Consider the following 25,909-nt stretch of genomic DNA (forward strand, 5'->3'; position numbering starts at 1 on the left):
AGAGAGACGTCCATTTCTTACCAACATATGGCACCTTCTATTTATAACAAGATTAACAATTCATTCACACCTTGATTGAATCCTGCTTTATTAAGATGTCACAACAGATTCTCACAGCCTGCAAAGGGAAAGACTTACAAATGTTAATATTGTGACAACCAGGACACATAAAAGTAAATGAATTATAATTGGTGACAATTAAAACTAGCTCAGTGTGAAAACAGAGTATTAGGCTGCTCTTGCAGCCCTGTCTCGGATGAGGCAATGTGAAGGACTCCATAGGATAAGATTGTCCACAAATTCAGAAATGTTACCTTCATTCCTGTCTGATGTGTTCAGTCATACAGTGATGCTCAATTACTGCTCACATGCCTTTAAGTCTTAGTGGGCAATGTGCCATTCTCTTTAAAGTATTTGCTTCACTGCTCTGTAGCAGTACAAAAATAAACAATTTTAGGCCTATTTTACCAATTCCATTTAATACATCCATTTTTCCTCCCCGTGTTGCTTCCCTTATTTGTATGCAGAAGATTTCTTTAATTATTATTATTGTTGTTGCTGTTGTTATTAGTAGTAGTGAACTGTGAGCGCTCTAGCAATGCGCTCCCCCAGGAGCTGGGTGGTCCCCAGCCACCAACTCTTGTGTGCAGATCTTCTTCTGTGTGTGGCACACAAAAGCCTGACAAGGTCTCACTCATGTTTCAAAGCTCGCTCTCTTTTCAGAGCTATTTGTTATTGTCTCCACCATCACAAGTTTAAAAAAGGAAAGTTAATTAAATATGGAACAAGACTGAGCAACATCTTTTAAACCATCATGTCATTAGAACTGGATCCCTCTGAGAGCTGCTTAAAAGGGTTTTGAGAACAATGACTGTTCAACCAGATATTTATGGGCATAGTTATGTAAACACACTCTTTATTGTCTATGTATATTTAATATAATTATCAGTTTTGTACTCGGACTCTCAGGAGACCCAACAAATCACAGTGTTGCTTTGAAAATGTCAGCAGAAAAGACAATTATGTTGCGAGCAAATATTCATAAATTATATTAAGAAGTCCTGTGAAAATGTACCCTGTGCTGCAGAACTGCTTTTGCACTAGCAGAATCATCACTGCCTTTCTTTGACTTAAACTCTTCTTATTAGTAACAAGGAAGTTGCTTGAAACAAACCTTTAATACTAAAAAGCCTTCTGTTCCCGACTACGGGACAATGTAAGTTGTAGACAAATTCAGAGGGCTTATTAATGTTCTTATTAATATGCTGGGATCGTTTTAGAGATTTCTGATAGAGATTTATTGTAATCAAAGGTAAAAACTGTTTGCACAAGAGTGCCTGGGCCACTTACTTTACTCTTCTTCTTTTCTGAGATGATTCCTGACAACTTGCCATATTTCGCTTATTTTATATTAGGAAAAAAGAGTGGAGAACTGGGATAGTGTTCAGTAAATTAAATGTGCCATGCTTATGCTAAACCAATACATGTGCTGGAGTTTGATAAACACCTAGTAAGTGGCTGCAAATCATCTCTACTGCAAGATATACAATCAGCACATCAACATCTTAATTAGCAGCTAATGACATTTGAATGGGAAGGTTAACGTTAAGCACACAGTTTAGCAAAGGGTAAAATGAAATACATTGAGATATTACAATCTGCAGCTGGCTTTTGTAGTAAGCAATTATCTATACAAGTAATAGCCCAATCCTTAGTTATGTTTTGGAATAAAATCGCCAAGACTAAAATGTCTTTTCTGGTGCCTCTGGTCCGAGACATCAATGGGAAGATTCCACATGTTGGACAGAAGAAGACAGAATTCTGCTTTTCTGCAGGAAAATGCATTTCATCTATGCCATTGTTTTTCTTTTGAGAGCACACCTAGATTTTAAGTAGGCACAAGATGGTTCAGAATGGTTTGTGATGCTTCTTTCACTCATATTTTAAGCATATGTTGTCAACAGGAAAGTCCTGTGGGATGGTGCAAAGCGGTGCCCTTTTGTGGCCGTTTCGGCTGTAGATGTCGTACTTGCTGGGGCAGTGATCTTACCAGGTATCCAAAGCAGAACAGACCAGAATCACTGAGCTGTTGGAGAAGAATCTGCTATAGAAATGGTGCCGTTGACTTTGCCAGCGGCACGGGTTCCCACTGAGTGTTGTACTGAACCATTGCTTTTGCACGGACCACAGGGAGCAATGTAGAGTGCTTGCTTTAAGATTTAAAACGTAAAGCAGTTCCAAGATGCTCACACTTAAAAATCTTAACGGCCATACAAGCTACTATGTTGGCTGCATCCAACAAGTGAGCTCTGGAATACCAGATGTCTGTAATCTAATGATCTCTTTCTTGTTGGGTTGTTTAGTTTTTGTGTTCCTTCTAGATGCTTGATCTCACACAACCTTCTTCCTTGTTTATGGGACCAGTGATATGCTTGTTAAGAAACGGGGCTGAAAGTTTAGTAACAGAATTATGCTGCTTTGTTGGCCTAGCCACTTCAGCACGATCAAATCATGTAGCCACATGGTATAGCAACACCTCCACAAGGTGAATTATGTCCTTCTGTTAAAATAATGGGCAGACAGAAAGTGGAAACAAAACTATCTTTGCAGCCAGTGAGACAGAGAATGACAGCATCTGGAAGCCAAAACACATACTCAGATATTTTCAATCCAGCAAAATGCCCACCTTTCAGGGTCTTCCGTATTTTATTTTTGTTCCAGAAAAGAGCAGTTAGATGTTTCCTTTTTTCTTGTGTGCCATCCTTTCTCTCTTCTCATTACTCCTTATGCTGTAATTGCTTAATTATTGACACAGGACTATTTTTATTTTCTTAATTACATTTGTGAACCCACATTTGATTTGGTGGCTAGGTCACCATTCCCGAAGAATTTAAGATTCACTTTGATTCATCCATTCGTTGACATATTTTATTTCAAAACACCTTTGTTCTTTTGGCTTAATTAAATAGTATTAATTTTCTGGCATAAAATGAAAGATCATGGGTTTGATTAGATAATAGCTGTGTGATGGGTTATTTGTAAATCTTTCAACCTTGTTCACAGCTTTTCCTAATCAATATCTTTTTTTGACTTTGCTTTCATTCTTATAGTAATATCTGCCCACAAAGCCATCTTGAGTCTTCCATGCATCTTCTACTCACTGCAGGGTCTGTCTCCTTCAGCAGCTCTTAAAACATATGGAGGATCAGATGGGATTTTAGAGCTCCTCTCAACAGTGCCTTGTTATTACAGTATGTGTTGCTTTGGTATTCACAGGCTGTGGCATCAGAAGGAGAATGACTTGCCCATTTTCAAATGTGACAGCTTATGTTTTTAACGTTATTTGAAGTGGGAAGTCTGCATTGACTTTTGACTTATCATCAGCTAAAGCCAATCAGTCTTTTACTCTATTGGCATCTGACTTAAATCCTAAGAGTCTCTCTTCTCTCAATGATAACATGCTTTCAGAATCTTTCAACACTTCCTTAATTGCTAAAATTTGCAGACAAGAGAAACACCCGTGCCTAGCTGTCTTCCAGTAGTTTCCTTGGTCAGGCTTTTTCAATCTGTTGTCTTCTAGTGTTTCCCTCCTCAGATTTTCAAGGGAAATAGAGGACAAGATTAAAGCGTTATCAACAGGTTACATTCGAGGGTTTGTTCATTAGATTCCTGGCTCACTTGGTTGTTCAAAGGAGCACCTGAACATATGAATGATGTTGTTATATTACCCACATTTATTTAATGCACACAGGTTTTCTGGGCTGACTCCTGTCAGGCTGAGAAAGGCAGAAGCCAATTTGAAAACCTTTTCTGAGGGAGCAACTGTTAATTATCATCCTTTCCTGAATCTCCTTTTCTTACTTGCTTGCCTTGAATGTAGTAATGGCGCGGAACTTTGAAAGCCTGACAAATACCAATCAGTCTGCTCAGCATACAGCACACTCTCTTTGCTTATTTCACTTGTTAGATACTACTTGATGCTTCTGTAGTATTTGATGTCACTAAGCAAAGGCTTTTGTCAAAGATCAAAAATGCTCATGCTGGTTCATCTATGGCAATGCACGTTTGAAATTTTCTCAGTATGAGTAACTCAATGTTTTGGCGTTGGGACTGTGTTTCTACTGTTACCTAATTTGGTCTGAGTTGGCCTAAACCTTTATCCAAGAGCTGTGTTCTTTCTATGCCCTTTGTGGGCTATGCTATCATTGCTCTCAGTGTAAGCCACGAGTCGATGGCATGCGTTTCTTTTGCAGTATAGGTCAACCCTGCATGAAAAAAACCCACACGATTTTGCATTATTATTTTTTCTGAGGTCCTAGTGTTGGTGACTCTGTCTTTTCCAAACACGTACCTACTAGCTGAACACTTCAAATGGGGGCACTTTAAGTGAACCACAAGGGGCTTTTTTGAGTCTGGAGAACGCCCATGAGATTTGCTAGAAATGCAACACAGTGGCACCAGGGAAGAGCTCTGCTGGGACAGACCAATGTGGCTGAGACAGACAGTGGCACCAGCACTGGCCAGCAGCAGATGACTGGGAACATGTGTCAGAGTAGGGCAATGGCATAGCGACTTCTCTTTGATATAGTTTCCTGACCTTGAGTGACTGCTGCCCCAGGACTTCCTTAGCCAAAAGGGAGTCTATCCATTTGACAGCTTTGGGTGGCTCTTCTCTATTTGCCTAATTAGATTTTTGAGCCTGTATGTGTCCAACATGCACAAAATGCTGGCACAGGGAGTTTGATTTCTTAAATGCATACTGCATGAAGAAATACTTCTGTTTGTTTTAAGCCTGTTTCATTTAATCCCATGACAGAAAATAAATGACCTGTTTCTTCCCTGTTCACCTTCTCCCTGCAACTCAGGCCCACTCCACAGACATCTGCCATGGCCTTTTCCTTTCACCCCTGTGAACTTCCTCACTGCCTCTCAATAAATGAAAGAAATCACTACTGAGAAGCACAGACCATCCTTCCCATCAAAATCCAAGGCATTCCCACGAGACAGGGGAGCACAGTGCAGCAGATCTCTCTTTGGCTCAGAAGGGGATGGTACATCCTTAAGGTATGACACAGCACAATCCCATACAGAGACACTACATAGGGTCCCTAAAGCAATACAACCAGGTTAGCACTGCCTCTCACAAGGGCTAATTAACTCAGGACTAATTAATAGCATCATACCATACTGACACAGCCATCCAGAGCTTGCTCTCTAGTTGCTTGCTTAGGGATCTCTTCACAGTGTGGGATTCAGTATAGATACATCCTCGGGACACTGCCTTGCATGTAGCCCAGAAACTGGGGAGGTAACACTGTAGACTTGATTATCCACTCATTTACAGTACTTGGAGCTCTGAGAAACTCTCCTGAAGTTATTTGAGCTACAGTGGTATCTTACCAGTGCATTACAGGATTAAAATTGGGTACAAAAAGCATGTGTAGGTGTATGCATATACATGCATGTGCATACAAATGTATGGATTGCAAAAGAACAATGTTAAAGTCACAAATTCAATAAATCAGATGATGAAGGATATAGGATGAAGATCTCCTACATATGTGCTCACACACCCAAGCTTCCTCAGGACCACAACCTTCAGCAGGTGTGTAAAGAGGACATAAACCATACAATCAATGAACAGCAGCATTATATTTTCCTTGACCCTTGGTGCTCAGCTGGCAGCTCTAGGTGCTGTTTGCTGCACCGTTCAAACCTGCCACCTCAGACAGAGGTATTAGTTTCCCCCAGACCTGGTTTTGGTGCTGATGCCCACAGGATTGGGGCAGTGCCCCATCCACACAAACAAATTACGCTGAATCCCACATGCTGGAAGCCAAGAGTGACAGCCTGAGCCAAGGGCACAGGTAGGCATTTTCAACTCCCTTTTGACTTGTAAACCGCTAAATCTATTCCACTGAAGGAACAGTCCATGTATAATGAATTTAAACCTATTGAAAATACTTCTTTCTGTTTCATCTTCGTGCACCACTGGAATCCCAGTCAAACAGGTAGTCTCCCCTACCTGCTCTTTGCCCACCGTTTATCCTCGAGTCCTACAGTCTAGGACCAGTTTCCATCTTCCAGAGCCCCCAGATCTTTCCTAAGTACAGCTTTTCTTTGCCCAGACATTCTCAGGGTCATTTGAAAGCAGTGGCCAAATATGCTCTTTCTAGCATTAACCAGTATCCCATTTGCCCATCCCAGACATCCAGTATAAACACCCTTCTGGCCTTACGTACATGTCCAAAGAACAGGCACACACTGAAGTAATTTGCCAAAGCGGGGCCATACGCTGGCCCCTTGCAGTAGTTTGGGGTGCTGCAGGTGGACCTTGGGAACAGCTGACACCTGAGTGCAGCACAGTGCGCTCCCAGGATGCTACTTTCCTGCACCGAGATATTATATATTTGAACAATTTGAAGTTAATTAAGAGTATTGGCTTGGAACTAAATCCGGAATCTCACACATCTGTGTTCCCTTCCTAGAAAAGAGGCAGTTTAAAGAATGCCTGAAGCTAAACACATTATTTTGTACCTTGCTAAAAAGTTGGGTTTTTTTCTTCTCTTTTAACCTACATTGCTAGATGCCTATGAACATCTTTTTAAAATGCGGGGTGATTTTTTAACTGATAATGAAAATTATTATTTTGTATGCAGTTTAACTTCATCCTAACATCAGACTGCATAATTTAAAGTGAGTTTTCTTCATATACATAACATCATAACGTTGCAAGACTCAAAGTCTCTAGCGTATTTAAATGCCTGTTGGTGAGGGCTCGCTTTAGATCCAAATCTCCAGCGTCCCAAGAATGCTGCTTGAGCCTCATGATAGCTAATACTAGTTTCAATGGAATCTTCTCCAGCAGGCAGGTTAGGTTTTGCTTACCCTGTTTTAAATGAGAAATGCTATGATATTTATGTCTGCTATGAAAATGGCTTTGATCACACCTCTTCGTGCCACTTTCACCTAAGCACTTTCAGATGTTGCCAGCCCCCAATGATTTGTTCAAAGGTCCTAAAGAAAGGGGGAAAACTGCAGCATCAGATTTCCAGACATTCAATTGTCAGCTCTGATTTGCAATTTTTACTTGACATCATATTTATTATGGGCCACTTTATTTTTACTTATAAAACTGACATATTTTTTTCCAAAAAAAAAAGACATGGAGGGTGATTTTTTTTTTTTTCTTTTCTTAGCTTATGGTGGCACAAGTGATACAGCACAGCACTGATGGTATCTCGGTGAAGGAACAACATGCTGACACATTTGACACAAACAAAAGATGGTACTTCTCCACCCAGAATGTGACTATGCTGTGCAACTCCTTTCCATAGGATACAGTGGAAGCTAAAAGTCTACATGGGTTAAAAAAACTCATTAGGAAAATTCATGGAGCAAAGTGATCAGGTATTAAATACGAAAGTGCCAGCTTGCTGAGGAGAGCTGTGATCTGCAGAACACTGCAGCTGGCAAAAGCCATCGGTCACCAATCAGTGCATATAGGACATGGGGTTATACGAACCCTTTATCTAGCCAAACTACTGCTGCTCCCACATCCTTCTGATTCTAGGAAAATGAAAGTACAGTTTCTAGCCTGATTTAGGTGATGGTGCCTTGCAAAAGTAGATTGAATTATCAGATGATATTTAAAATAAAATAAAATGATGAAGAAAATTTTTGCCAGCAGCTATATGAACGTGTAAGGATCTGAACAGCAAAAGCAAACCCTCCAAAGTGCTTTTAATGTGGAGGGAGCAAAGAAGAGCTTCATACACCTGACGGCAAAGCAAGCAAGAAGCTGATAATTGTGAACTGCTTGTGGGTGAGCAGGAGAAGTAAATGTGATTGAATTAGTAGAGCTGTAAGTTATATGAAAATAAAACAAAACAAACACAGCACAGTACAAATATCAACAGAGAAGGCTTAATTAAGACTTCCCTGTTTCCTCAAGTGGAAAAAACATTTCTGCAGGTCTGCATTTTGTCAGCACCCACACAACAAAGCTGAAGGGAATAACATTTGCTAGAGGCAGGAGGGAGGTGGATGAGGCAGGTGAAGAGGATGTGCAAAATGTCCCATCTCTGGCCCATCTGTGCCATGTTTCATGCTGAAATTCCTTTCCCCCATGTCATGCTAAGGGCATCTATGTCTGCAGCAGTAGCAGAGACTGTAACGGGACTGCTAAGAGAAAACTCAGTTTCATCTTTCTCTCTTTGCAGGGCAATCTTTTTGGTATAGATTCATGCTGTGTCTCACCTCTCCTTTAGAAACAATGTTCACAGCATCTCTGAAGAACAGTAATCATTTAGCAGATCTCTGTTATTGCTGCAGCTGCTTCGAAATATGATAAGTAATGACAATTAACTAACAGTGTACAAACATCTGTATAAATAGATCCACATCAATCATCACAGATGGATCAGGAAATATTCCACCGCAGGGTATCTTTCCTAGAAGACTGGACTTGAAATAAGAGAACCACTGTTCTTGTGTTGTAATAAAAACTCCACAGAGGCTCCTCATCCTGCCCTGTAATGTGTGGCACTGACAAAAGAGAGAGAAGCCAGAAAAAAAAAGGAGGTTAGGATTCCCTGCAATGCTCAGATTTTGGTAACTATAGACACAGGTATAGGTATATATAGAGATACACATGTAGAGAGAGATATAGATAGGTAGATAGATAGGTATAGATATAGGTAGATACAGAGTATCCGTAATACGTGGGGAATGTTTAAGGTTGGATGATGAATGTACAAGGGAGGGCTTTCAGATAAGGTTGTTCTGTATTAAAGCGTGGTAACATCAGGAAAACAACTGCACATGCAGGTTCATACCACTTGTAGTGGCCTGGACTCGGCAGAGCTGCTCCTTCTTGTGCAAGACCCAGGTCTGGGATGAGTGAGGGTCACTAGTGTGTCAGGTGCATCCTGCAATGCAATGAGGTGGTGCCTTGTGACCAGAGGCTGTGTCAACCCACAGGTAGTCCTCCCCTCACAGAAATTTGGAAGGCCCATGTGTGGGAAGGTGACTCCTCTCCAAACCAGTCAGGCTGAGATGGAAGTGAAAGTTGCCATGTGTGAAGTGCCCAACAAAGAGAGAAGGTGCGGAGTTCCTTTTTTTGTGCACCATTTAGTAAAATGGCATATGGATGAGGATGTTTATATCCAGGAGGCATGATACGAAACTGGGAAAAAACATCGAGAATCGCCTTTTGAGAGTTCACTTGCTTTACTTAAGTTCATAGTGCTGGTTTTATCTCTCCAGTTACAGTTGTTAATTAGTCATTGTCATTAAGTACCTTGAATGCCTTGAAGATACGTGTGTTTTGGTGTTTGCTGAAATCCAGCCACCTGTGGCATTTGCTTATATCTAAAACATTTACACATATTCAATGATTATAGCAAATGTTCACTGCCAAGCACTAAACACAATATGATACTCTGTGAACAGGGACAACCAGTAGGCTACTTCATGACTGTGGATCTAGGCTGAGATGTAATTCATTTAGTGTGAAAACCCTTTTCCAGATTTTTCAAGGCTGCAGCTACAGAAAAGTAAAGTCATATGCTAATGGCGACTGGCTGTTGTACTTCTGGCATCCCTATCCCAACCAGCCACTAATCATGAGCTATTCATAATGGCATGGAAACAGGCATCCCTTGGGTGCATGAAGCCTGGCAGCTGTGGAAACAGCTGCCAGTCAGACGGTGTCACCTGTGCGCCATTCCTCCAGCTTCCATCAAGGAGCAGCCTGTGAGCATGATGCAGCAGAGGCAAGATCTTCATTCCCGCTGAGGATGGTGGAAACTACTTGTGTGACTCTTTATCAGCACGACAAGATGGTTTGCAGGCTGGCCCCAAATGCGCATTCGGAAAGTGGGTGAGGAGCTGCCCGTGTTTATCGCCATTTTTGTCATAGGCAGACTCCTTCACAAAACTAATCATGCAGAGGGGGAAAGGGGAAGTAATGGCTTACTGACATCTCCTGCTATGCATTAAAAATATAGGGCACAGAAGGGAACAGCTTCAGTATTCCTCCCCCAAGTTACAGGTTTAAGACCAAAGCTCTCTAAGATGAAAAAAGGTGAGGTCTTGGCCCCTCCCGCACTGCCCAGCACCAGTGGCCACACAAGAGGTCGGAGAGGTGCTTTGGCCAGCAGGGTTGGGATTTCAGCATCGCTCATGCTAGCGTGCATCTTGCTTACATTAGATAGTGCTCAGGCTGGGTATCAGCACAGACCCAGTCTTGCAGCAGTACATGTGACCATGTGGCCATCCGAACGTGGAGGAACACACGTGTGAAGATGCTGTGCCGCATCACTATTACAAGCCACAAGCTGACAGCATGGCTTGTGTCCCCAGCATAGAGCTGGCCCCAGCCCCTGAATTCAGCAGCCTGCTGCTACCGCCCTTGCAGACCTCAGCTGGCGTCCAGGTCTCTGTGGGTGCTCCCTGAAGGGGAGCCCGAGTTTCCGGCTGAGTTCCTGCACAACTCAATTAATACTGCTAATTGCCATAGTCACTTTCCAAGGGGAACCAAGGAAACAAGTTGAACCCCAAAACAAACCCTTCCAGACTTCCTTCAAGCGATACTGTCTGCTGCACAAGACAGAGGTTGAGAGGCAGAGCTCATCTGGTACAAACAGTCATTCCTTAGAGTCGTTGACCTGGCCAGGGCTCCAGGAAAGAGTGAGATATAATGGCTCCAAAAATAACCTTTAAAAAGTCTCCTGGTATCTGTTAAGAAAGTACAACATAAATGTAGTGGTCTGCTCCTCCAAAAATAAAATAGAAACTGAAGAAAGATGTATTTCTTTTTTCTCCATTATTTCTCTAAGTCTTCCTTTCCTTCTTCCATATCGAATGAGCCTATGCTTACCAGAAATTAGTCATTCAGCAATATTCACTACTCCATAGATGGCCTGTTCCATCTAATAAGATTGGAACTGATTCCATAGGGTCAATCTACTCTATAGGACCAGAGGCACGTGTGAGCTTCTGGGTTGGGAGACCCAGACTCTGTCTTCAGGTAATGGTCAGGGGCTCATCTTTTCCCTCCCTCAGTCTTGCATCCTTATTTCTGCTGTAAGGGGACTTGGATGATCTTGCCAGGGGGAACTGTGGCATCCTCCAGCCAGACCTCAGTATGGAAGGTGAGAAGATCAGAACTTGTGGCTGAGCTGAGACCTACAGCATTCACAGGCCTGGACAAGTGGCACTGTCCTCAACAGCTGACCCCTTTTTAGCCAGTGTCTCTCTGAACAGTGACAGCAGTTTTGCTATTTGTTACTAGCTGTTCGTCAAAAGCTTTGCTATCACCATACATACATTTCAGGGTGTGGACCTATATTTTTTTTAAAGCCAGAAGCTATTTATAGTCTTTCAGTATCAGAGGAATCCAACCTGAGGTACCATTGAAGGTGCTTCAGAAGTGACACCCATCTGTTTTAAAGACGGAAGGTTCTGCAACATCACAGCAAATGCCTCCCTGCCTGAGGCTCAGGAACCAATGATGGCCATGCTGAAATTTCTGGGCTAATGAGATCCTGAACACAGAAGGACACTGGCAAACACTTGGTTTTCCAGCCGGTAATGTAGTAACATTTTCCCTTTCGAAATCTCACCTCATCCTGCTTGTCCTGAATTTCTGATTGCAATAAAAGAACCTGAATTGGCTGGGTATTTGGTCTGGGCATTCAAATCAATCTGGAAATCTCCTGGTGCAGTGGTCAGTGAAATGGTTAACAAGCCACGTGTGGAAGGGAAAAAATTATCTGCTAGAGTGAACTGCCAGTACAGGCAGGGGCAAGGGTAAAGGAAGAGGGACATTGTAGGACTTCCTGATTCCTCTCTTTCCCAGCTGCAGGCTTCATTGTCCCCAGTCTCTTACACTTCACAGCCTGTGCCCCAGCAGCTAACCTGTTTTCTGGGCAACAGACAATGGAAACCAGTTAAAAAACAGCTATAATCCCTGACAGACAGTTTTTGTCACCTTTGTCATTTTTCCCTAGAATGACAGGTTGCTAGATAGGGACATCTGTCGGTGTGAGGAAAAAAAAAAAAAAAAGGATGGGAGGCTTTCACTCTGGACTTTGTGCAATTTCCTGACTGGAGTCCCAGGGAGGCTGCAGACCTTGCAGACCAGCCACAGCCACACGATGTCTTGTCTCCCAGGTCGGATACGCAGCCGGCAGCGCTTCCTACACTCCTTTTGTTCCACACTCATTTCCTGGCCTGCAATGCTGTGCTCCATGGGGATGTTGCACATATCAAAAATGCAGGGTGAAGCTGTCTAGAAATGGAGACAGGTTGTTTTTGGCAGGAGGCCCTTGAGCCAGAAACATTTTACCAGAAGAAATATGGTCGATATTTATGGAAAGTAGGATTCGACTTTCAATGGTGCTTATGTTCATAAGTCACTTAAGGCCCTTCTGAAAGTCCTACCAATAATTCTTAAATTAAACAAGTCAGCATTTCCACACAAGCTGAAGAACGAAGCGCTGTGTCCCACTTTTGGATCTGAGCTAAGCAACTGAAGAGCCAAAGAAATCTTCAGAGACTTGGTTTGATCACATGGAACACTTGTACATTTTTTTATTGTGCAGTATGTGACACGCATCACTCAAAAGAGCCTAAAGAGCCATTGCATTCCAGCAAGTACTGGAGAGACCTTGGCAAAATGTATCATCTGGCCTCTTGTACTCACAGTGCAAGATTTAATGACTGCTGATTCATATTCAGGCTGGATTGCAATAATTTTGAGAAAATGTCTAAAGTGATAAAGGGTTCTGCCATTAGAAATATATCTTCACAAGACTTGATCCCAATCCCGGATGGTTCCTGTTTTCAACTGATGGTACAAAATAACCCATTAGAGTAGATGAAATTTTCTTTGGTTTTTTTTGCAAGATGTTACATCAAGTTCAGAGAATTCCAAGCCAAGCCAGCTCAAGCCAGTTACTGAAATCAGCTTTCAGACCACCACAGACATACACAAGACAGCAAAGGAGTCTGGGGACTGGCTGCCTGGGAAGCAGCTCTGTTGAAAAGGACCTGAGGGTCCTGGTGGACATCAGGCTAAGCATGAACCTGCAGTGCACACTGGCAGCAAGGAAGGCAAACAACATCCTAGGCTGCACTAACAGGAGCATTGTAAGGATGTCAGTGGAAGTGGTTATTCCCCTTTACTTGGCACTTGTTGGACCACAACTGAAATACCATGTGCAATTTTGCACACACACACCCCATCTGTGAACTGGAGCAAGATCAGTGGAGGCCACCAGGACAGTCGGGGCTGGACCACAAGAGCACTATCAGCTGCAATTGCATTATAAATGCCCCTGAAATCCCAGCCTGGAGTCACCCACCCAACTACTAACTGGGTAAATTTCAGGAAAGCTGTCACTGATTGCTGGTAGACTGCTTAACTAAGCAACAGATCTGCTGCTGTCCTGAAGTATCAACAGGTGGAGAAGTGATGGAAATGAACGCTGGCAATGATTGAAGTTGGTAAAGTGACATCTTAGGCCTCACAGAGCACAACTCCCTTCAGAGTATGATGTAAGGGGGCATAAGACAAAGCTCTCAAAGTTCCTCTCACCTTTGAGACCACCTTCAGTGGCAAATTCAGTTAGTGCTGTTGTCCCACAAACACATAAAGGCAGTTAATGTGGAAGGTAGCGTAACAGGATCTAGTCTTCTGAAGAACGTAAAAAAGAAATTCCTCCAGCTCTTCTAATAACCAGCAGTGGTCAAATACTTAAAGTACCTGCCAGATGTTGCAAACAATGAACAGAGGGGATGTTGAAATAGGGAGCTGATGGACATAAATCAGTAGTTGTAGCTGTAGAAGAGTGCTCTCCAGTGGTAACAGTACTCCTTCCCTTGTGTAATTCAGACCACATATTATTAAGCAAGAAAGAGCACACTGGTTGAACATGAGTGGTTTCGGCAATCTTGGCAAGAGTTGGCTGGATAAAGAGACTCATCACTGTGGAACTACAGTCTAAACCAGCAAGGATTTGGAGATGTTTTACAAGAGGAAGCAAAAGGATTCAGATGTGAAAAAGAAAGACTAAGTTAAAAAATGGCTCTATTACTTTTGAGATGGAGGCTGGAAAGACAGAAAAAGTTTCAGATGAGGTAGGTATCACAGTTCAGGAGAAAAAACAAAAACTATAACAGAAGGCAACTTTTCTGATCGTATCTGTAGTATCACTGGGTAGCTTCCATACAACAAAAAAACCCTCCATGATGCACATTGTCAGAGCTTAGAGTGCAAATGACAGAAGAACAGACCCTCCCCCAAAAAGCATGAAACAAAAGGCATGTGGCTGCAGAGAGAGTTGTTCTCCTTAGGTGTGACTAGTGGGGATGCAAAAAAATATAGACTGTACCAAGACACAGCAAAGGAAGAGAGATACCTATGAAATCTCAAGCCCACACCAATGAGCAAGAAGAACCCATGGGAAGATGGAGGAAAAGAGACCCCTGAGGATGTGGCAAGCAGGACTTCAACTTCATTAGTAACCAGCACTTTGAGAAAAGGGGAAGGAGGAAATACATAGTGTGTGCAAAGAAGGAGGAGGGAACCGAGGAGTGAAGTTCTAGAATTTCTGGAATATTTTGAAGAAGAACAGGAAGAGGTGCCTAGCAGACAGGCTAAACCAGGAAGTGTGTTTGCAGTGCAGCTGGCTGTCACTAGTCAGTGGGAACATAGGATAATGGTGCATTTTTCTCTCAGATTTGTTGCCCATGAGTTAGGGACACTACAGGACAAAGATAAAGCTGTAACTTGGATCAGGTGAAATGAAAAGTTCAAATAGCTAATCTGAGGCAAACAGGCCAGCAACAGATTTAATCATGGGACGTACCACCACATGGTTTTGTACGCTATTCTAGCAAATTCACGTAATTCAATAATCACATTTACCCTTAGAGTCAAATGGAAAGCAAAGCACAGCTAGAAGGAGAAAATAAAAATTTAGGAAAAGTTCTATTGGTCTATTAGGTGAGGCAGGTATGGGCGCTGCTCCTGATGTCAGAAACACTCTTACAGAGATCATTTGCCAGAATGAGACAAGGCTACAAAGTCTTAAGTACCTATCTCAGACCTAGTGTAAACAGGGGCATTTATGTGCTGCAGCAGATTACACTAATAATCTATTCCAGTGCTACAGGATAGATAATTTCCCTTTGTAGGATAATTAACTTCTCCATGTCCTAGATGACTGAAATTTCTTTTAGGCCCTCGTTGAGCAGGTCAGTTTACTTATACGCTTGCCCTTAATGACATGCCTCACTGTTCTGATGATCTATAGCTGCACTTCTTAGTTTTTAATCACTTGCTAAATTAGACACTATATTGCCAGCCTTTTGCCCACTCCAAATAGCCTTCAACTTTTTTTTTTTATTATTTGTAGAAAAATAGGAATTGTTATCTCTTTTTGTATTGCTGGAGAAGGCCAAGAAAGAGATTAGCCCTTAGCTTCACTAAAGCCAAATTTTAGTGAAAGAAATGCAGAAATTACAGCTTCGTAATCCTTCCAAGAAGGGAGTTACATTATTCATGTGAATGCTAAATATATTTTCCACTATTTTGTTCATGTGAATGCATTCTTGAACCACTCCACTCGAAATTTTTATCAGTTTCAGATGCAAAGGCATAGTATTAAAATACTTTAGTAGTAATTTGAGTTGTCTAATAATTCTATACAGTGGAGCCATCACCAAAGGTAACGACAGAAATACTGCTGATACTGATTTGTGTGTTCTGTGTTTATTTTTTTCATACTGTAGTTTGATTTCCTACAAGCTACCTTGGGAGGCAGCAAGCAAATGTGAGCTTATCCAAAGGGTTAATAAGAAGAAACTCGCTTCCCAAATGCTTCTCAGATTCTGAGGCACAACTGATTACTTAAAAGGATTTGGTAGACTGTGCCTGCTGTTAAGCCTAAGAAGAAAGATAATTTGTTATATTTTAAAATGTATTCAAGTCTATAAAACCACTGGTCTTCAGGGATGGGTTTTCTTCATTTCAGATATGATGCCAAACTTTGACATTTGGGAAAGAGTCTGTCTGAGATGAAGTATAAATGAGGGGCTTTTTATGAGAGATACCAGATAGCCTTTAACAGAGAAGTATGTCCACAACGTGTTTAAGCGGAAATCTGGCTTTACACGATGTTGTGGGTACGGTTACATCCTACAGTGCTATAATCTCCAGCAACAACAACAGAAGGATCTTTCTAGCTTTTGCCTTTGCTGGTGGAGCTGCCAGCTATGTCAAATTGCATAACGTTGTTGTATCTCTACTATGTGCTGGGTGGAGACGATAAAGTTATTCTGTTTCTTAGCCAGAAAGCTTCAGATAAAGCTATTTCCGTATAGAAACTATGTTATTATTGTAGTGATAGGTCAACACCATGGCTATATGCTACTAAAAAGAGAACCAAAGCATTTGTTTAAGAAGTAAACTGGAAAAATTAATTAAAAAAACAAACCTAAAAGAGGCTTTTCATAATAAATGAAGCAAGTACTTTTAGAAAAGATAAATGCCTGTAAGATGCCATTCTTTTGGGCAGAAGTCAAGAAACTGTGCAACACTCAGTTGTCTCAAGCCTGGAGCCATTGCAAACACAAGTAGAACTGGGGCAGGACAGAAATAAGAGCATTTCTGCATTGCTTGATACCTGCTTCTTCACCAGACAGTGTGGTACAGTGCTGTGTAGCTATCAGCATTTTGATGCTTTCACTCTGAGCATTTCTGAAAGAAGATCACGATGTCAGTCAAAGCCCGTTCCCACCTGCCATCTCCAAGGGCCCCTGACACTGCTGCCAAGGCAAGATGCCAACCAGAATGAGCCTCAAGGACAGCCAAAATATCTGCTTGGCCTTTATGTTGGTAGGTTCTGGCCAGGTCCATAAAGAAAACTCATGACAGAGATTCTTGATCCCACCTCACACGGTTTAAAACCACAAAGCAAGGGGAGAGGGCAGTGATATATTCTGAGTGACTCCCAGACCATTGGGTCAACACCACACAGGGATGGGTGCCCCCCATCGAACTGCAGCACAGGGATGTCCCACGATGCAGGGCTATGCACTGCACATTGGCAGGGATGAAAGCTCCCCTTATTTCCCACCCCATCCCCCATCACCTTTCTGTCCAGTATTTCTAGGCCTTAGTTATAACAACTCCTCTATTCAAGAGGAAACCACTGGGTTTCATAGCACTGGCTGCAATGGCCCTGTGAAGGCAGGACATGTGAGCTCCCTTGTCAGCACAGCTGTGTGTCACCTTCACTGGTCTCCTGACCATCCTCATCTGCCTGGACAGGGCTCCACCAGCTCAGGGATGTTCAGACCCTGCTCCTGTGTGAACCGGGAGAGAGAAAGGCATGAGGTACCACATGGAGAGTAAGATCCAACACTTTTAAACCACAGACTGATCAGGTACCTGCTCTTGCTCTCAAGAAAACTCCTAGCATTGTTTTTCTCACTCACCAAGGGTCTCCAAAGTCTCATTCAGCTTGGTGGTCTCCCTAATTCTTATGGCCAGAAACTGAGCCACCTCAGCTGCTCCTGTCAAGCACTCACGCCTTCATGTTGGCCCCTGCCAGGTAACCCACCCTGCTCCCCTCTTTTTCCCCCTGGGGCCTTCCCCCTCCTGCCAGCGTGCTCGGTCTCACCATGCTCATACTGCTCTACCCTTTCCACTTACATGGCTTACATGCATTGAGACTGAACTAACCACCAGAGCTCTCCTACCGATCTAGCCATCCAAACGGCACCAAACCAAATCGGCATTGTATCTGGAAAATTACTGTCAGTCAGTGGCCAGTCTCAACTGTCACTCCCAGCTGGCAAAGCTCTCTCTTCACCAGTCACCCTGTTGTCATGTGTGCTTTCTGGACACACATAGATTTCTGAATGTGAATCGATCCTTCTCACCAGCGTTAAGTTGGAGGCATCAAATGAAACTAGGAGGAAGCAGGTTCAAAACAAGCCAAGTGAACAGCTTTAGAGTTTCTTGCTGCAAGACGTGGCAGATATGAGAAGTTCCCATGGTTTCCTGGGGAGACTGTGCAATTTCATGGCAGACAAAACCACTGAAGATCAATAAATCTGTGGAAAGCACACCTGGTCCAGGAGCTCCTGTGCCACTAATGGCTGGAGGTCGGGAGAGCACTTGGTGGAGGTATCTGCTTTTGGCTACTGCAGAAACAGGACACTGGGTTATGCAGACCTTTGGTCTGATCCAGTATGGCCTTTCTTATGTTTTTATGTTATTTTGTCCCAGAAACACGTAACCAGACAGCAGGGAGCCTCACAACATGGCTGGTAGGCAAAGGACTGTATTTTCCAGTCCCTGTGCTCTGGAGTTTGGATTAGAAACAGATTACAGCTGAAGATTTCCCTGAGCAGACATGGACTGTGCCAGCCTGGGAGCTGGGCACAGGATAGCTGTTGTGCCCAAAGTAATTAACCTGGCAGGGCTGGGCTGACATGGCTAACAAATAAGAGATGTTTGAGCAAGCAGTTCTTTACAACTTGCTTCATCTTCCTCTTCACAGAGGAGTGTGGGACTGTACAGGCATGTCCTCAGCTGTTCTAAGCACTTAGCCCTCCACCCTGGGGGATTTTGCACTGGAGTCCTTAGAAACACTCACAGATGCTGAGTGGAAAATACGACTTTCCATGGAAGGCCACTCATTCAGTGCCTCTTCAGGAAGCCCCAGAAGACTTCCAGGATAACCAGACTAACTCCCTGCCTTCTTGCCACCCCGATGCTGCTGCCAGGAAGATGTATGAGCAACTCAAGAGGAACCCTTAGCCTTGCCATAAGAAAGGCTTGCTGTCAGGGAAGAAGGACACAGGGGCAGGTCTGAGGATGGGTCTCAGAAGACAGGATTCAGAGAGTAGGTGCAGGAGTCAGTCGAGGAGTTGAGCTTTCTGACCCTTCTGTGAGCCTTGGATAGAGGCAACCTGGGGAAAAAAGTCTGGCAGAGAGATGAGCCTTTGCTTGTGATTTGCAGCATTATGAGGGAAGACTCCTCTCCATAAATAAACCCCTCGTCTATTGCAGATTAGACAGAACTGAAGAGTGTCTTCCTTGCATATTGCTCAGTCAGGCAGCATTTCAACAGAGCAGAAAAACATCCTCTTTTTTTTTTTTTTTTTTTTTTCCTTCATTCCCCTTCAAGAAGCAGCCTGAGTGTTTGAAAGTTCTGTGGTTTGGTTTGGAGTTCAGTCATCCCTACAGAGAACTTGTTCTGCCAATCTCTACATACATGTCAGCCTAAATAGCAACAGATGTACAGTACCTTAGATGTATAAAATTTTCATAAAATATAACAAACGCTGTTTTTCCACTTGGGATGAGTCATTAACCATATGCTCATGATACTGCTCTTTTCAGGGGAAGAGCTGAAGTCCTATGTTTGGGCTAGACAGAGCCCAGTCCTGTGAGGTTTCTCAAGAGCAAGGGCAAGACCCCTTGCACCCCAGTTCCCCTAAGGACCCCTGAGGCCCCTGCATGTGAAGAAGCCACAAGTCCAGCACTTACATCTTCTTTGTAGGAGCGGTGTCTTCTCAGGGGTAGCAATCCAGACTACTGGAGAAGGAAGGGTAGCACCCTACTGCAGGTCAGCAAAATCCTGCCAGCACGTAAGAGGTCATGCAGGTGACATTCTTTCAGGGGACGTCCAAGCAGACATGGTCTCACTGCACTTTCTGTGCTTCTGAAGGCAGGGAGGGTGTGCTGGAGACACGGCAAGGTTTGGGGCACCCCAGGGGAGCTGCGAAGCTACATGCAGCCCTTGGTGTGGGCAGTGGCCTTACAGACCCAGTCTTTTGACCCTTCCTCGTCCTATGAGCAGTAATTAATTGAAAATTCTCTCACATAGGTTTTTTTTTCACATGAGTTTGGAGATGGTCCTGCTCTGCCTCCTGCTGCAGCCAGCAGGAGTTTCCCCCCACCTCAGCAGGAGTGGCAACAGCCTTTGCTGCTGCAGATACATCCTCTCCCTCCAGATCTCTTTTGCTCACCAAACCCTCCCTCCAGGTGAGCTGTATGTGCAAAAAGGAGTTAATCCCTTGGCTAAAATATTATTTAAGGGCAGAACTTACTAAATGCTGCTCCACTGGGGTTTAAGGAGGTTATATTTTAGCTCATCAGCAAAACCAAGGCAGAGCCTAGAAAAACAGAAAGCCATGAATGTAAACAGGAAAGTGATAGTTGAACTTTGCCATGTATTCCAATCTCTCACATACAAGCTGTACAAATGTAGCCACTTCTTTTTGATTTTAACAAGAAGTCCAAATTTCAGTTCTCTGCAGTACACCAGGAACATCAATCCAGTTCCCAGTGAGCTGTACTAGCAAAATTGTCTATGTTGGCTTCCCCTGGATCCCAAAGGAGTGTCCAGTCCTGTGTCTTCTTGGTATTAGCCTTCATTTACTCTTGGCATGGTCTGAGCAAATGGCCACTGGGAATTCAGTTGAGGAAGAGCTCATAAACCTAGTTAGCATTTTTGTACAATGAGAAGCGTTGCCATGTCCCTTCTGTCCAGGCACAAAGTTTACTTCAGTGTCTGGGAAGAGCCACTAATCTGGAGGACAAAGATCTTTCCCCAAGGGTTCAGATGTTGGCCCAAGTGAACCAGAGGAGATAAAGAAGTGTTTAGTGCAAAACAGCCAGGTCTGCTTGGCAGCAACTAAAACAGAAAAGACTGAAACGGTGCAGCACAGGTAAAGCCAGAGCTCTCCTAGCACTACATGGTAGCAGTTCTGGTTGTGGGAAGTCATAGGATCAGAATCCCAGAATCATAGAATAGTTAGGGTTGGAAGGGACCTTAAAGAATATCTAGTTCCATGGGCAGGGACACTTTCCCCTAGACCAGGCTGCTCAAAGCCCCCTCCAGCCGGGCCTTGAACACTTCCAGAGATGAGGCATCCACAGCTTCTCTGGGCAACCAGTTCCTGTGTCCCACCACCCTCACAGTAAAGAATTTCTTCCTAATATCTAAGTCCTTCCTTGCTGAGCAAGTGGGCTGTAAAGCAGCCACTGAGGTATAGCTGGCCAGTGCAGGGGAGCCCAGAGAACCCTGCATCTGTCATAACCCATCTTTTTGTCTGCACAGGCAGAGCACAGGTTATGATTAAATCACTACTGCACACTGGTGATCCCCCTTTGACATGAGGACAGTATCTCCAACCCTACAGCATCACGCCTCCAGAGTAGGGAGGGCTGTGATCTGCTTTCCTTTTTCAACTCTAGTTCTGTTGTTTCCTGCATTGTTGAATGCTGCCATCCAGACCACGCTTTATTATTAATGACCTCTTCTTATTTATTTCAGTTATTGCGAGCACTTAGCACACACTCATCATTGTAGATTAGAAGTTTGTTTTATGGGGATTACGTTGAGTAATTACCATTCCAAGTAAGAGAAATGAACTGTCATGCTCCCCCACTGCCAGCAGCTTTTAATCTGACCAGACAGCGAGGAACCCAGGATTTCACAGTTTAAACAGATGGAAAGGTCTGGGCAAAAAGGTGTATCTTGCAGCTCCTTCTAAATGTGGCCAAGTTCACGCTGAAGCATATTTCTGTCAGGGGCGTATTCCAGAGGTGTGAACCTGGAGTGCCTGGTGAGCATTTGGCTCCAGTTTCCAGCTAAGAATAGTTCATACGGTAGATCGGAGGTAGCGAGGCTATTCTTAAATATCCTGGCCTTTGGCTGTAGTGACTGCAACCTTGAATTTCACCTGCCTGTCAGTTGGGATACTGCATGAAGAGCAGAACACTGGTATAATGCAAGGCTGGGGCAGCTCCTCTGGGTGTTTTTCCAGGGTTTTTTCAGGATTTGATGGAGGAAGTGCCAAAAAGTACCAAAAAGAGGAATAAATGGTGTGGTGTGGGCGATCCTGTCGGGGATCCTTGGTAAGAGTTGGAGGGCTTCCTTTAAACAGGACTTTTGTACCAAAGCAGGAGCACACTCTTCTTTGTATTGTCTTACTTGGGAGCATAAAGCAGAGCTGTGGGAACAGGGGCAGGGCCACAGGTATGGAGCTGGTAGGGGACATCTGAGTCTGGGTTTTGACATCCAGGGAAGGAAAACGGGGCTCGGGGACCTGCCAGTCTGAGCATGGTGCTGACCTCTGGGGACTGTTGTAGCAGCGACACAGGGCTGGGTGCTGTGAGGTGGCAGACAGCTCCTCAATGTGGACAGCTGGGGTGGGACATTCTGTCGATGATTAGCTATTATTGAAGCTCCAGGTGTGGTCTGAAGGTTCAAACCAGACCAGCATAGCCTTGGCCAGGGGACTCTGGGATCTCTGCTTTACTCCGAGTTGTAAAATGATGCATACATCCTAGTTGAGTGGTGTTTAACTAGGTCAGAGGAGGTAGCCATGGGACCAAGTTGGAGAAGTTTTAGTAGTAAAAGCAAAATGAGGCTAATGATGGAGTTTATCAGTGTCCCAAATTCTTTCTTTGAATACTGAAAGCCAGCCTTTGCCAGTAAGTAAAGACTGTTTGAGGGAAGGGGGAGATTTTATTGTCCTTCTTCAATGTACCCTGGATTGCTGAAAGCAGTTTATGTGACAGTGGGAGGAGCCCTCCATACAGTCCAGGAGTCACAGCAGTGCTGTACAGTACTTCCCTACGTGAAAAGTACATGTGACCTGTTACGTAAAGCCAGATCCATGGAAAGAAGCAGCTGCGTGAAGGGTTACCTTGGCGAAGGACAGACGTGCCACAGGTATGATATGTCTGTTTGGACATAAGGTCTCCTCTCCCGCAAGCAAGTGATCCATGCCATGGTACTTAGAACTGCTTCTGCTAAAATAATGAGCCTCACTCTCCTCCTGACACGTGGTCCAGGCCAGTGAGGTCCTGGTGCAAGGTCCATGCCTCACACACTGCACGGAGAGAAAGGTGTACAGAGGCAGTGCCACCTGACCCTTCCTGAGGCAGTCAGCCTCCTTCTGGTTTGAGATGACATTCAGGATGTGGAAAGAGGGACTATGCTCGGGAGACTGGCAAAAATAGATCGCAGTTTGACTAAAAGATCACACATAAATATATGTAGGCTGTGCCCAGGCTGTCCCACAAGAGAAGAATTTGGCATGTGTTGAAGATGGGCCAACACACAGGTATTGGATGGTTTCCAGGCATTATTGTTTCTGTAAGCAACACCAACAGAAAGATATTGGATCCCCAGCAGTTGTCATGCAAAATCATTCTCAATCCATTTCATCCTCACGAGTACTGTTGCCCTCCACCTCACCTTCACAAGAGATGGTGATAGGAAGATCATGACTAACTGGGGAGAGTTTTTGACTCAAGCTGAGTTTTAGGAAAGGAGGTGTGTCGGATCAACATAGCCATGCCGAAATGGCTTATAAACAGTGCTGCCCAGAGCCTGAACGTTAAAGACACATAACCGAGAGCATCACTGATGTTTGAGCAACGGCAAACACCGTGTGGGTTGAAGGACACCGTGTGTGGGGAAGGCAGAGGGAAAGGGAAAAGAGGTGGCTGGGTTGGTTTGTGAGTCCTTGCTACCCTGTGCCCAGTGTCTGCTTAAATTCAAACCAGGCAGAAGGAGCACAGCTCTCCGTGAGAACTGGTGTCCAAGCTGCTATGCAGAAACGAAACCTGAGCTGGAGCGGGGTCTGGTCTGGGTGCTTTGAAGTAATTTCTTTCAGTAAGGAAATAATTTCCTTTGTCTGTACATGTTCAGGAAAACTGCCTCATCAGAGACTGGTTCTCAGGACTTTCAGATCATAATTGTTTTGTCCAGAAAAGTTCCATGACTGGAAATGAAAAGAAAAAGAAAAGTATAAATGGTAGGGAAAAAAAAAAATCTTGTGAATATATATTACATCCATATGTGGAGTGAGAAATAAAGGAACCAGGGCTCAGTTAAAACAACAGATCTCATTCTGCTCTCAGCTACACTGGGGTTGCCCTGCTGAAAAACAGCAAGATGAGCCCCAACTGAAGAAACACAGGAGCTACCGTGGGCAGCTCTCCCCCCCACCAGTAGGCACTGGTGGGTTTGTTGGGCACAGTGCCATTTGGGGTTTCAAAATATTACACATTTTTGCAACACCTCTGCACTGCAAGGGGATCAGAAAGGGGCAGCAGAGATAGGCACAGGGCAGGTTTAAAAGTGTTAGGCTGGGACGGAGGGGAGAAGGGATACCTTGTCATGTACGTAAAGAGGCAGCAGGCGCTGCTGGGGCTCGGGTTTCTTTTCTTTCCAGCTGTTTGTTTCAACAAGTGCTCTCATATTGCCTGCCAGCGAGAGGCTGGGAGCATTTCTTCCCTTTCCCTCCATCCCTGTGCCCAGCTCGCTGTGCGTGGGGCGATCAGCAGCTGGCCTGTAACACAGCCACATCTGGGCTGCCAGTGCCCTCTTCCCACTTGGGGCCCAGCCTAGATCCCTTACGTGTGCGTAACTTCTACTGAAGTCAGTGCAAGTGTTATGTCTGCAGGATTAGCTGTGTCCCTGGGCAATTCCTAATATTTTCTTTCCTTGCATTCTTCACGTTGGAAGGTTTAACAAAGTCACAGAGCTCCGGTGTCCAAGAGACTGTTCGTCTTCCAGAGCAGGATCTCTCCCTCCAGTACACTTGCCAGCATGCTGTCCAGTCCAATTTCAAGTGAGTCAAACGTTGGTGTTTCCATCGCTTGCCTGGAAGACAATTCCACTGCTCAAGCAGTCCAAGCCATTAGGAACATTTTCCTGATATTCAGCCTAAATACTCTTTCTCAAATTCATCCTATTGCTCCAGGGATTCATGTTACCGGACATGGGCTCATACTAAAATCTCTTGCTGTGTCTTCCCCTGGACAAATTCACTTGGTACTTTCATAGGGGAAGGAAGGAAGGAAGGAAGGGAGGGAGGGAGGAAAGGAGGGAGGAGGGAGGAAGGAGGGAGGGAGGAAGGAAGGAAGGAAGCAAGCAAGCAAGCAAGCAAGGAAGCAAGGAAGCAAGGAAGCAAGGAAGGAAAGAAGGAAGGAAGAAGGAGGGAGGGAGGGGAGTGTGTCCATTGTACCATCCTGGAAGCAGAGAAACGTTTCTAGAGCTCTGACTTCATTAAAAAATCCAAATTTGAATCCCCAGAGGTGCTTGTTTGATACATTAGCCCGTGAAGTCCACTATTTATGTACAAAACAGGCACACCATTTGTAGCAAAAATAGAAACTTTCTCCCATTCTGCTAAAACCCTGTAACTGTATTTTAGAGAGATTACATCTAACGGTTACTCTTTTTTTGTGTCTCATGCAGTCTTTAATCTCAGCTGGTAATGCTGGGCTAAACACAAATGGGTGACAACTATGGCAACAATTTTGGTTCCTATTCAGTAAAGCAGAAAGGAACATACTGAACTTTAAAACTGAGCTTAGTTGTATCCAGTTTTTGTGCTTTGGACACTTGTCAAATCTGAAATGGCCAAACCTACCAACATGCTTCACGCAGGTCACTAAACAGCACTGCGGAGATCGGGGGTTTTATTCTCGGTGGTTGCCCTCCAGCCTGTGCTGAACAGCTACATTTCAATCTGTTGCAAGCACTCAGAGTAACTGTCTCATATATGGATGAAATAATGGAAAAACTGAAATCAGATGCCTCCTGCCCTAATCTCTCTGAAAGAGTCCTTTGGAGTATGATCCCTAACGTGTATGTTTTAGTTTTCAATTGACTGGTTCACCAGCATTCAAAAATGTCGGTCTTGTACTCCAAGAAAACAACACATATTCACTAGTTAATGGAAATCCGAGGCATTTATGCCTTCTTAAATGAATTATTGAGGTTGTGAACTCTACTTACTTCAGTCTTTTCTTCAATTACTAAAACTATTTATATTTCCTCCCTTTCTGATTCTTTTCCAT

The sequence above is a fragment of the Falco rusticolus genome, chromosome 3, assembly GCF_015220075.1.
Source record: "Falco rusticolus isolate bFalRus1 chromosome 3, bFalRus1.pri, whole genome shotgun sequence".
Lineage (NCBI taxonomy): Eukaryota > Metazoa > Chordata > Aves > Falconiformes > Falconidae > Falco > Falco rusticolus.